A 6000-nucleotide genomic window follows, 5' to 3' on the forward strand; every position below is an offset into this window, starting at 1 on the left:
GACCCATTGAAACACAAGGGGTTTTAGTAGCAGCCTGTACCGTATTTATATAGCCTGGTTTCATGTACTTTTGAATGAAGATTTAAATATAGAAATCAGCCGAGTGATGATTTTTAAGCTATAAAATGTATATACTGTGTTTACAGAAGTAGTGAGCTAATGCAAAAATATTTTTAACATTTAAGAGGACTTTTTTCTTCAAAATTGTAGGAGAAATTATGAAAAGAGACCATAGCTTTTGCTGTAAATGTGAATTTGAGAAATATTTCCATTTTTCCATAATATGAACACTTGACTGAGTGTAATCTTAGGAGCACAATAATTAATGCACATTTGTGATTTTAGAGAGAGGGTTTCCGAGAGATGTTTTTTATAATATATGTGACGTTAATTAAACATTAAAACTTCTTCAAGCACTTAGTACAGTTAAGTTGCCTCAGCCATGGTGAACAAGTCATCCTGGCAGCTCTAAGTTCCATGACTCCACAGGACCAGGGGACAGCAATGGTGTGCAGCCCTTCTGCTTCAAAAACTGAGGAACTTGCAGCTGGGGAAGGCAGAGAACCCCCTTCTGGCTGGGGCTGTGGGGATATACTTAATGGGAGCACATGGCCCTTCCACTGGGGCAGGGGACAGGGAATGTCCAGCCATGGTGTGGGGTCAGTAGAACAACCTCACATGACCTTCTTCAGTCCCTTGGGTCTGTAGAGTGATCTGGACTGTGGTAGTTCTAGTTATCTGTAGTTGCTAGAGCATCTCATTGGACTTCGGTGACTTGGTACCATTTAGAGTTGGTATTTCAAATTCCATACAGGTGTAGGCAATGCAGAGGTAATGGGAGGGAGCACATAGTTCATGCAAAAGGGCTTTGCCAAAAAAAACCAAAAAAACCCCCTGCACTAAATTGTTGTGGGGTGAGGATGTTTTAGATTTTGCAAAGTATTTTGTGTATGATGTGCTCTAGATTAGCTGTAATTAAAAGTATACTGTGAGCTTAATGAGTGAAGATTTTATGTATCTTGGTTATCTGCCTTCTCACATTTTTTCACAGCTTTTTCATACACTGTTTCCAGGTGCAGTCTCTTTCCACAGATTCATACTTCTTTAGTGGTAGGTGGAAATTTTCCTCTAATAAATGTCATCTTGCTCGTATTTTAATATTTTTTTTTTTAAAAAGAAAACAGTTTATAGTTTAAGCAGGACATAGTGTTGAGTTTTTTTATTCCTCTATCTTGGTAACTATGAAATTATACTGAGTGGATGCTATGCTCAGAAAACAAATGCTGAACATAATTCTGTTTTGAATTAAAGTGGCAACATGCTAGTGTATATGCCATTACTGATACTCTTGTGGGCCTTGTGAAGCACATATATCAATGTTCTGGACTGCAAGCCCCTTTTCTGGGGTACTAGAAAGCAGTAATGGAGAATATATGCAAATCATGAAGTGGCAACTGGTTTTACTTAGTCTTGTAGCAATGCCTATTATAAATAGGTAGTTATTAGACCAAATAAATCGCTGTTCTGCAAGGTAAAATTTGTGAAAGATTCAAGGTGTTTTCTTTTTTGCTGAAAATCTATTTAAACCATTTATTTGAGCAAGTCTGCAAAACTATTTGTAGTTCATACAAAGTTATGGATGTCCAAGTGATTTCTGAATTGCACTTGCCATAAGCTTTTCTTTCATCTGGGTACCCGCTATATGTGGTGAGATTGTGGCTTAATGCTGCCTTCGAAGGATGGATGGAAGCCACGGCGATGGCTTTGCTGTAAAAACAACAGCCAGCTGTTACGTTCTGCTCTGCTTTTCCAAGGACTTCGTGTCAGATTAAATTGCAGATGATGAGGATAATGGACCCAAGGAAAGGGTCTTCTTAATGTATTAGAGACTTCTTAATGTATTAGAGCTCAGAGATGACAGAGAGAGACAATGTAAGATAAGAAACAAGAAAATGAATCAAAAGAAAGGTTCCTGTCCAAAGGCTGGTGGCATGACCAGATAAAGCCAGTACATATTCACACTTGTGGATTGTTCATACCTTGTGTTTTGTCTGTCTTCCTGGGCATTTCCACTTCAGATGGAGAAAAAAACCTCTAACTTTCCATGAGGGTTCTTGGGGAAAAAAGATCAGCTTCTTCAGAGAGGAATTTAGTAGCAAGGGATTACTTTTATATATTTATATATGTATGTATTTATATATATGTGCACATACAGGAACATACACACACACGTGTCTTGTAAGTGAGACTGGGTATTATTTTTGGCCCTCTTAAGTTTTAAATACTTAATCTGTGAATGGAAGTCTTCTGTGGAAGCAAGTTGTTTTGGTTGGTGGTGTGTTTGGTTTTTTGGGTTTCTTTCTTTTTTTTGGTTGTTTGTTTTGTTTTGTTTTTGTTGTTGTTTTCTTTTTGCTTGTTTTTGTTTTTTTGTTGTTTTATTTTGTTTAATAACTATGAGCTATACCTCATAACCGCCTGGCAGAGCTAAAGTGCAGTTGTTTACATCTCTGTGCTGGTATTTCATTTCTGCTCCGAGCCAAGGTGCTGAACCATAACACATCTACAATGCAGAACGTTTCTTTATAAAGATGGAGCACAGTAATTTTGCGAACTGGAATAGAGTTTATTTAACAAAGTGCTGGGGAAAAATAAATAGCAAATTCATCAGCCCAGGCCCTTTATTCCCACCCCACTGCAGAACGATGGTTCCAGGCTTGGCAGAGTGGGGTTCCAGCTCCCCACTACAGGAGCCTGAATTTTATAGAGGATAAAGGTTGGGCGTTGAAGTATTAAGCTTGAACAGGCATCTGTTGTAGGCAATGACCACTGACAATTTCAGTTCTCCATCTGCGATCCTGATGCATTGTATAGGCTTTTAAAAAGCTGTATTGACAAACACGTAGTCAAGATAATTAACCTCTGGAGACTTCATTGACAGACAGGAGAAAGCGGCTGCCTGGGGTTGTAAGGAGGCAGGGGCCTTTGCAGCAGCAGTGGCGCAGGGCTGAAGTTCAATTCCCGTGGCATAAAATGAGATGTGTAATTGCATTTTGTTGTATTTTATCAACTACTAGCTGATGGCAATGTGAATTTTTGATAGACTCTGCAGAGCGTGAGGGAGGATGGACTTTCCCAGTAGTGGCAACACTGATATTTGCTGAGGCATCTCTTTGTTAGCTCTGAGCCATTAATAATGGTGAGTGATATTTGGAAACAGGAGCAAAAAGATATTTTTAGGTGGGGAGGGTTTGGTAGGAGTAAGAGAAAGAAGGAACTGTTTTTCTGTGTGCTGCTGTATCTTCTGAAGAAGGGCAGGAACCGTTTGTGGTGTAAAAATGAGTGTAGTGTGAAATATGGCAAAAATGGGCTTCCAGCTATTTTAACTAGATTGTTTTTCAGTATACAGAGTCTGACATGGCTTGTTCTTGTCCATCTACGCACATGAACGTCTCTTTAGAAAAGAATAAAAAATCCATGTCAGCAGCTGGAGTGTTCCAGGGGTCTCTTTTCAGCAGTGCCATCAAGGAAAAAATTGCTTGAGAAAATACGGAGCAAAGCTTGCTCACCCATGGCTTTACCTGTGGGTAGGATCACACCTTTTCATTATGGTATTTTTTTCTTCAGTTTTGGTTGAAAACTTAGGACTCTAGTGATATTTATGCCGGTTAAACTTCTTTCTGTAATCTTTTTGCTTCTGTTCTTAGGTATATTGTATTGAAATGCGAAAACTGAAAGGGAAAACTTGCAGAAAAAGTAGATAGCTGAACAAGAGTTTGACTAGTCAGCTTGATGGAAACATTGAAAAAATGCACATGAAGAAATTAAAGCTGATTCTAGCACTTTCCAGCTTGGTTTCACTGTTTACTCTAGTTTGTTTTTAAACTTTGATGGAATTGTTGCTTTTTGTTATAATATTCTAAAAATGTATGTGAGAAGCAAAAAGTTCCACAGCAATTTCCAGGAAAACTTAAATTTGAATAATAATTTTAATAGTATCCTATTGTATCCTAGATTGCACCAGGGTGCCTGGGATGACAAATAATTTTTAGCTCTGAACCAGTTTCAGTTTGGACTCATGCCTGTTACATTTTCTAAGTGCAGAGCACGAGGATATGTGACAAGAATTTGGGTGCAGGAGAGCAGCATATCTACAGTTTGGAAGGAACATTTGTCTTCCGTAATGTTCAGTTTCTTAGATTAAACTGGAAATTAAAATTTGAGCATTGAATTCCAGTAGTGAGCTTTCTTGTTTTCAGAAAAATGTTTTGATTTTTCTTCTTGCAAACAAAAGAGGAGCTGCCTGCCTGCCTGCCTGTAAGAAGTAGATGAGAAACTTTGGTGTTCTTTTTCTTTTGGTAAATGAAGTTCTGTCAAAAGCCAAGTTAGGAGCTGGAGAAGAAACTAATTCTTTCCTCATCTTTTTTGCTTCTTTTAGGAGCTGTTTGTTAGAGGGTGACCCATCTGGGTTTGCAGAAATTATTTAGGTGGGGTTTTTGTTTTTCCCCTGTAGTTGGCCATTTAAATTTAAAATACAGGTCTCTGCACAGTGACTGTCAAAAATCATATTTCTGGTGCATTAGATGTGTTTACCCAGGGTCTACAGTCCTAGCTTGTAAATACAAAATAGCAATTGTACACTATCATAAATACACAATATATGCACATATGCTTTCTTTTAAGATAGAAACTAAACTCTGGGCTTTCTTCCAATGTACTGCCTTGCTGGCTGGCAGATGACTGGGCAATCAGAATAAGATCAGGGCCATTGGTGTCAGAGAGTGAGGTGGGTCTAGGCTGGTGTTGGTTTAGGGTAATGTAATAAGTAGCTATGATTTGTTCCTAAGAATTCTATGATTGCAGAAAAATTATAGGACAACATGCAGTGTTTGTGGTTTGTTTACTTGGTTTTTGGGGGGGGGGGGGGGGGTGTCGTTTGTTTATTTTTGTTGTGGGGTTTTTGTTTGGTTGGTTTGTTTTTTGTTAGTGGTGGGGTTTTTTTTTTTGGTTTTTTGGGTGTTTTTTTTTGTTTTCTTTTTTTTGTAAACTTGGTACTAGTATTTTCTTTCAGTAATTACCTGGAAATATACTGCCTGGAAGACACAGCAGTCTTGAATATTATTTTATTTATTACCAGCAACAGCAGCAATATCCTCCCCAAACCTCATTGCTTCTGTATCAAAACTAGTTTAGAGCTCATTACGTGGCTTTGGGCAGCTGAGCCACATGGCGCAGGAAGCCACATGTCATTACTGAGCACTCCTGAGCAAAGTTTACTATTTCAGTCAATCTGCTAGGTTTTGTGAGATACGTACATCAAGTGGTACGCTGGTTTAGTGAAGGCAGCTAAGGTGTGGTCTTGCACAAATCTAGTTTAAATATCTCCTTGGCCAACTTCCTGGGTTCTGGCTCTCCTTTCTCCAGAGCTTCACCTCTGCCAAGTACTACATCACTTGTATTCATAGAATCATAGAATCATTTTGGTTGGAAGAGACCCTCAACATCATAGAGTCCAACCATTAAACTAACATTGGCACTAAACCATGTGGGGATGGTAGGAGTGGAGAGGGGCTGCATTCTGCTGGACACTGGCAGTGGAATAACAATCAGATTGTGGTATTCCCCTTGTGGCTTGAAGAACAGCAGTTCCCTTTGTATCCTTTCCAGTTTAAACTCTAACGTTTATCAGTTTCATTCATGGTATATTTTGGTAAACCATATAAAGTTTTCAAAAGCTCATTCCAAGCTAGATATTGATGTTCTTTAAGTCTTCGCTCTCTTTAGGGAGAATTAAAGGGAAATTTTGTGTGAATTCTTTCTTGGCTCTTCTAGAAAGAAGAAACTGGATGTACCTTTTTTATTGTGCTGTTGAAAAATGTGGAAAAATAACATGTAAATGCTGGGTTGAGGTGTGGCTGATGCATAGCCACGATATTTTGGAGCCTGGACCCTTTGAGAATGGTTGGACTTTTTAAAGAAACTTTTTACTTAGAGGTTTGTGAA

Source organism: Caloenas nicobarica, chromosome 1 (genome assembly GCF_036013445.1).
Source record: "Caloenas nicobarica isolate bCalNic1 chromosome 1, bCalNic1.hap1, whole genome shotgun sequence".
In the NCBI taxonomy this organism is placed as follows: Eukaryota; Metazoa; Chordata; class Aves; order Columbiformes; family Columbidae; genus Caloenas; species Caloenas nicobarica.